Genomic DNA, 7,072 nt, shown 5'->3' with positions numbered 1-7,072 from the left:
TGAACCGCACTGTGGTATGAAGTGCATTGCATATCCATAGCACTGAAGTATCAGTTTTCCATTCCTGGGCTGAAATTTGTTTCTACTTTTTGCTTCAAGTGGTTGTATTGTTCTGATTTCACGTACACCAGAGTAACTGATTTTGTTTTCTTGTGGAGTTACTTAACACCGAATAAAAATATTTTTTTTCAGTTGGATGGCGTGTGTGTGTGTGTGTGTTCATTTTCTTTGGCTAACATGTATAACTTAGATACACTACAGCAGTTAAGCATTAAGCGTTCTGGAGGGATAGCATGAGGTATCTAATTTGGGACTCATTTTTTTTGCTATAATTTTTTAATTATTTTTTAATTCTTTTTCAATACAAGGCAGGAAAATTAAATACATTGCATATGTTCTTTAAAAAACAAGACAAGCAAACGATATAAGCTTAGTCCTCACTTTAATTATTTCTGTAGAAAATATCATAATCTCAAACATTAATTTGTAATTACAACTTCATGTTTAGAGAACACAAGACCCCTTTCAAAAAAAAAAATAAAATTTAAGACCCAAGCAAACCCACATCCTCTCACATAGCAGTTAAAGAACTTTAATATATAGTGTGGGATCTGAAATAAGCATTTTATTTCTGCTTTCAACTTGTGTTCAGCTGCCAAATGGTCAGTATCTCACTTCTACTTTTAGAAAAACTGCATCTGTGAAAAGAAAATGCATACTCCTGACTCCATGGCCAGACCTCTTTTTCTAAAGAAAAAAACGCAGTTTTCAACAGCTCACCTTCAGCTTGGTTGAGATGTGTGCATTATCTTCCTGTCACTTTACAGCCATGGGGACTTGGGATTCTGTGTAGAATGATTCCAACTCCCCTGAATTACAAGTGTAATGAAAACAACACATAAATACACACATGGGAAATAATGTTGCTCTGTTAATGTCCTTGGGCAGATACTTTTGTTTGTTACTATCTAGCATGCTTTAAACTTGGTAGTTAAAACTTTAAAAGGCATAAATTATTTTTAATTATTCCTTAAATACAGCATAAGGAGTATATTTTCATTGTGTTTATAGAAGATGCTTGATAAAAGAATTAATCAGCCAAGCCTTTCAATTATTGTACCTGAATTAATATTACCACCACATATCCTAAAGAATTAATTTCCAATGTAAATGATGCTTCTGTCATGTAAAAACCACTGTATAGTCCTAGGCAGCAATTGTATCTGTCAGTGGTAGGGCAGGCTTTAAGTGCATGTCAAACTGACTTCATGGGTGTGCTGCCCACAGTGAAAATACATGGAAAGGTCCTGCAGTGGCTGCAGAGCCAGTCTTCTCAGGATTCCTTGGCAGTAACTCATTCTTCTGCCGGGACCAGCATATTTAAGTATTGGCCCCAATGAACTCATCATCTACCTTTCACATACAGCATCTCACATAATTTTCTTTTATGACCTGTGAAACTAGTAGCAAGACGACTCCAGAGGTTTGGGACAAATAAGACTTAAAACTGCTGAGATGTGAGCTTTCTACAGTAAGATTTCTTTTTCGTTGTTGAAGTTGCTCTTAAAATGTATTATAACATGCAAGTGCTTATACATTTTATGAGCTAACTCTATGCTCCAGTGTGATGCTAATGGGATTAAAAGGAAAAAGCAAGCTGACAGCTGGCTGTGGTTCAGTGTGCTGCTGAGAAAAAGTGCCCGGGTGGCAAACCATTGGTTTCCCTGCCCTGCTTCATCACTGTGTAGAGCTTCACCTGTGAAGAACGCACCAAGGACAGAGACTGAGGTGAAAGACTTCCCTGTACGCTGCCTTCTCCATCCTACCTGACAGCCCTCCGATAGGGCAGGTGCTTCTGGAAGAACTGTACCTGTTACTGTCATGTATCTGCAACTGTAGAACCCAGTTAATCCAAGAATGTGAGGAGGTACAAAAGCAGCAGTAAGTCTTGATTTCCCTCTCAGTACAATGCAGGGTCACTTTTCTTAACAGCAGTAACAGCTATATAATATTGCCACAATTGCTTTTCACATAAAGATTTTAGAAATTAATGAAGAAGGCTTACTGCCCAGTTCTGTGTAGGCCTTATTTTACTCACTACAAGGAAGTGGAGACACAGTGAGATGTAGCAACTCTCCTTATATCACAGAATGCAACAGTCTCAAATTCTTGAATTTCTTCTAAAATCAATCTAAAGAGTCAAGCCTGTAAAAAGATGAATATATTTTCATACTCATTTCAGTGTTTTTCTTGTTCACGGCCACAGAAATGCCCGAGCAAAGGGCACTACAGTACAGTAGCAGTACTGAAAGCAAACACATAGACAGTAGACTGGACTGCCTGAAAAAGGGATGCCACTTCCAACGTTGGAGGAGATTTTTAGGAACAGATCAGACAAATGTGTCAGAAATGATGTAGGTATGTATACATACATTCTGCCCTGGAGAAAAATGAGGAACTAAGTGATCTCCAGGTTTCTCTGAATCCTGTTTTCCGTACAGGAGGAGCTTATATCCAGAAGGGCTATGAAATCGATTCATAGTTTACAGAGAAAAAAGAACCACTAGATTGCCTAGAGGTCAATTAAAACTTGGGCAGTTTTTTTCCTTTCTTAATCCCAAACTTGTATTTGAAAAAAGTACAGCTTGTGTGTGGTTTAAGCCCATTGTCCATAGAGTAATTTGCCTCATCAATCCCTACCTGCTATCGTGGGCCACCCTGATCCCTTCCAGATGCAGGACAGAAATTGGTATTGAATTTTTCTTTTTTGCAGTCATTACTTTATTCATGCAATAATGAATGTTAAGGACTGTTAGCATCCTTTTTGTTCCTAATACCCTTTGGGTAGGATTTTTCCCTCTCTTTTTTTTTTTTCCATTTCATAACTTCTAATTTTTGTATTGATGTTTAGCTTTTAATTGTCTTCACTTTGCAATGAGGTTTTAGCCCATAGTCTTTTGACTCTGGAACCCTTATCTATTTGATAACAAAGTCTTCTTCACAAAGTCTCAATTGTCATTCATGCTTTTTAAATATTTTTCCCCCATTTTTCCTATAATTTTATTTAATACAGAAATATTAAATTCTTTGAAGTACTGCAGATCCATAGAGACATAATAATTGGATGTTATCTGCCCAAATTGAATGTAACTTGGTTTCATTCATCATTACTAGTTCTAGACAACAACTAATTTTTAGTCCAGTACTTCTTTTTTTTCCTAGCGAGTTATAGGAAATAGAATAATAGAAAGTTACCACGTGCTGAGTGCAATGCCCTTTGTGTTACAGAATTAATCTATTTGCTTTTGGAAATATAATTTAAATTGTGCTTGCTTAAGAGAATAAATCTGCTATAGCACCCCAACTTTTCATCATGCAGCTGCGCATAATAAAAACCTTGTTTCCTTCTCTGGTATGATTTAGTGATGAGTGAAGATCCATAACAGAAGTACCACGGAGGCTTTGTTAGCAATTATTTATGGGCACTTAAGATTCTGCAATTCTGAGATACTAACACAAGTAGCAATATTTTTAGTTTGTAGTCTTACTCTTTCACACCTTATTCCTCATTTTGTCTAAATGTCTCTAAACAGCTTGTAGACAGTGATAGAAACAATTCAGTCACACACATCATGTTGCAGCAGTATCAATTCAAACATGTTGGAAAGTCTCGCACTATCTTCCCCTACCTTTCGTGCTCTTTGTTTTCTTGCTGTCTCATGGCGGGGAACTTTAAACCATGTAAGTCTGTTCTTACCCAGTGGTAACAGAAGGGTTAACAGTAATGCTAGTTATAGACCTGGCTTCATTTTCCTCATCCTTTATCAGGTTTAAGTTCCTATCAGAGGAGGCAGCCTTTTGGGAGAATGAAATGGCATGTTCTCCAGCTATTTCTGATTCATCCCAAACCTATGTAAATGGTTTGGTGCACAGACGTTCCACTGCTAGTAGTTACACGTTACACTTACCTTCAAGAGAGAACTTTTCTGTCTCTTAGCACGATGGACGGTAACAGAGATGATCCATCACTTGCTATGCTTAGCACACTTACACTCTTGCCCATGTGAGCTAAAACTACCTTAAATGATGGTGACAGGAAACGGAGGCAGGAGCTGTTGGTCAGCTCGTATTCAATGATGTGCAACTGTTGCACCTTCATGATATGCAAATCTTTGGTTAACTAGAGAAACAAATATTATATTGAATATTATATGAATATTGTCTTTTAGTTTATGGCAGAGAATTACTGACCTCAGGATGGATAGGGGGCTGCACAGCCAATTCAAATGACGCTCGGTTTGGCTGTCTCTGAAAGCTGCTTGCATCATACTTGGCTTCTGATGAATGAAAATTCAATCTAGACAGTCCCATCTAGTTCTTAAAAAAAATTAAATTAAAAGTTGTATCAATTGCAAAATTGCTGAAGCTTCAAAACAGAACTGTAAGCCTAAGCAGAGAATGATTTCCCACATCTACAGGCATAAGAAGCATGAGGGAAGCTTGCATTTCTGTTCCTTAACTCTACCTCGTTCCAAGGGAACAAAGGAAGGCCTATTTGCTTATTTTTTTCATATGTAGTTTATTTTGGAGAAATCGGTGAGACGGAACAGAGCACAAACTTCATGCTTTCTTGCAGAGTAACTATAAAACTGGTGTATCGACTTCTGCTGGCATGAATGTATGACAGAGCTTTTGAATTGAATGTTTTAAAAAACCTAAATTCTCTAGCACGGATCTATTATTAGACCATGTAGATGTTTTCTGCCCGCTAGGTGAACATCAGTTGCCAATCTGAGGCTGCTCTATGTAGTGCTCCATTTCTACCCAACAGCCACAGGCAAGACAGTCTTGAACAAAACATCAGGATTTTGTCCCAGTAACTTTTACAAAAGTATTTTACAGGTTTACCCAACTCTGAATCAATGGCAGAGGACCGATGATAACCACACTGAGTAAGCACCACAACTAACTTCTTATACTTTTGACAATTTACTTACAACCCATCTATTAAAACAGGAAGACTTTTATTTCTTAGCGTGCCCTTCTGAGGGCACTTTAAATCTTGTACAGCTGAAAAACAAAGGTGCTGAAGGTCCCCTTGGCACTTCATTATGCATTTATACTTCCCGTACCTGGTAGTACCTGTTCTGTTTCCTTTTAATAATTAGGACATGCCACGCTTCCATAAGAGCTAATGGTGGGATGCTGTATTTAGTCACATAATGTCAGTCCTTCAGCTTTTACCAATACAGAGGAATACTACTACTCAACGCTTGCCGACAGAAACTACGTTATCTCAGAAGTGGCTTTAACAGAACTGACGCTAACTGCTAATGCAAAAAGGCAACTCAGCTCACAACAACCAGAAATGCTATTTACCCTTTTCCATGAGTTATACAGTCATTCAACATGCAGTAAGGAGTATTTTTTTACATTGACTATGTTGTCATTTTCAGTACATGTTTTTTGGCTGACCCTGGTATTTTTACACTGCCTAGCACGTTGGGTCCCTGGTTGTTCTGTGTTTCTTCAATGCAAAGAACAGTAAGAATTTTGTTGTGAGTGGGTATCAAAAAACCTACCAGCTGAATAAGAAGAGTCATCTGTGGGTTGGAAATGGAAAATCCACTAAAATAAATCACCTGGAATGGCATCTCAAAGGTATTATGATTGTTAGGCGAAATTCTATCCTTAAATAAGTGCTGACTCAAAAAGTGTTTAAGCACCTAACTCCTTGTGTGATTTCAAACTTTTAGCTGTACTCTACACTCTGCTACTGCTGAAAGATTTCCTGCAGCTGGTTTTTCTAATAGTTTCTTCAGCCTAAGTAATATTCCAAAGATGGGCGTATCATTATTTCCTTTGGAGAGACTCTGCAGACTTACAGAATTCATGACTGTGTATTTCCATTTTGTTACTTACCCTAGGAACCTAACACCTTTGACCCAAGTTTGATGATACCATGATGACAATATACTCTTCTGCTTGCTCCAACAGAATTGATTCCCACTCTGAAAACCAGAAGGAAAATGTTAATACTGAAAAAGGAATTAGTGACAGCATATGTTCCAGAATAGTATGTCTCTTGCATATATAAACAGTTTATAGTGCTTCAAAGCTGTTTTGCTTTTATTTACCTTCTTTTCATAGTAATATGCAAGCTGTCTTGCAGAGGTAGCAGTGATTTTCAAAGAAAGATACAGAGAAATTAGTGCAAATCTTAATTATGTTGATACTCATCTTAGAAATCCAGCAGAATAAGTGCTGATATTTATCAGTATCTGACCCATTCACAGAAAGTATCTGCAGAGGTTTCATTTTTGGTTGACAGTAGGTTTTCAGTGCCTACTTCTCATCTTCATAAAGACCTAATTCTCATCTTGATAGCACGGAATGGTGTCAATGGGGTCATGGCGGCAAGTACTTCCATACAAGTTTACCTCAGCTTCTTGCAATTTATTCAGGTGTAACTCTCCCATTATCAAAGCCTGAATAATAATGGCTTAGCTCTTCTTGATATCAAACTAATTACATTAACACAAGTTCAGATATTTCTGCATTTGCTGCACTTACACTTCTAGCTTCAGGGTAGACATAAGAAGTGTGAGGTGAGGAGAAGCTGGTACTTACATCCTCAGTTAAGACAGGGGACAACTTTATCTTACTACCATGCTAGAGACATGATCACTGAGTCTAGGTGCAAAACGCATATGCAATTTGCAGAAAAAAGCAGTAAGTTTCAAACATGATAAGGAAACATGAGAGCTCTGCTCCTGTAAGGTACTGAGTGCTCGTAACTCCTTTGATTTCAGTGTGGGGGTGGAAAAAGGGGTGTACACGATAGGTTCGCTATGCAAACGCCAAAAGGGGGCACTTTGAGATGGATGGTAGAAGTAAGAGAACAGGAAGATAAATCAAACATGCTAGAATAGCCATTACCATCCTAAAGCCTGCACTTTCGGCATTACAGGTCAGTTCCACAGAGCTAAGGATACACTTGATGCCCCAGAACTTCCGCAGTCCAAATTTTGTTTTCCTCTTAAAGGCAGCCAGGAACACAAGGGGAACCCCA

The sequence above is a fragment of the Cariama cristata genome, unplaced genomic scaffold (assembly GCF_000690535.1).
Source record: "Cariama cristata isolate BGI_N322 unplaced genomic scaffold, ASM69053v1 scaffold12354, whole genome shotgun sequence".
Lineage (NCBI taxonomy): Eukaryota > Metazoa > Chordata > Aves > Cariamiformes > Cariamidae > Cariama > Cariama cristata.
Note: the sequence above shows the minus strand (reverse complement) of the source record.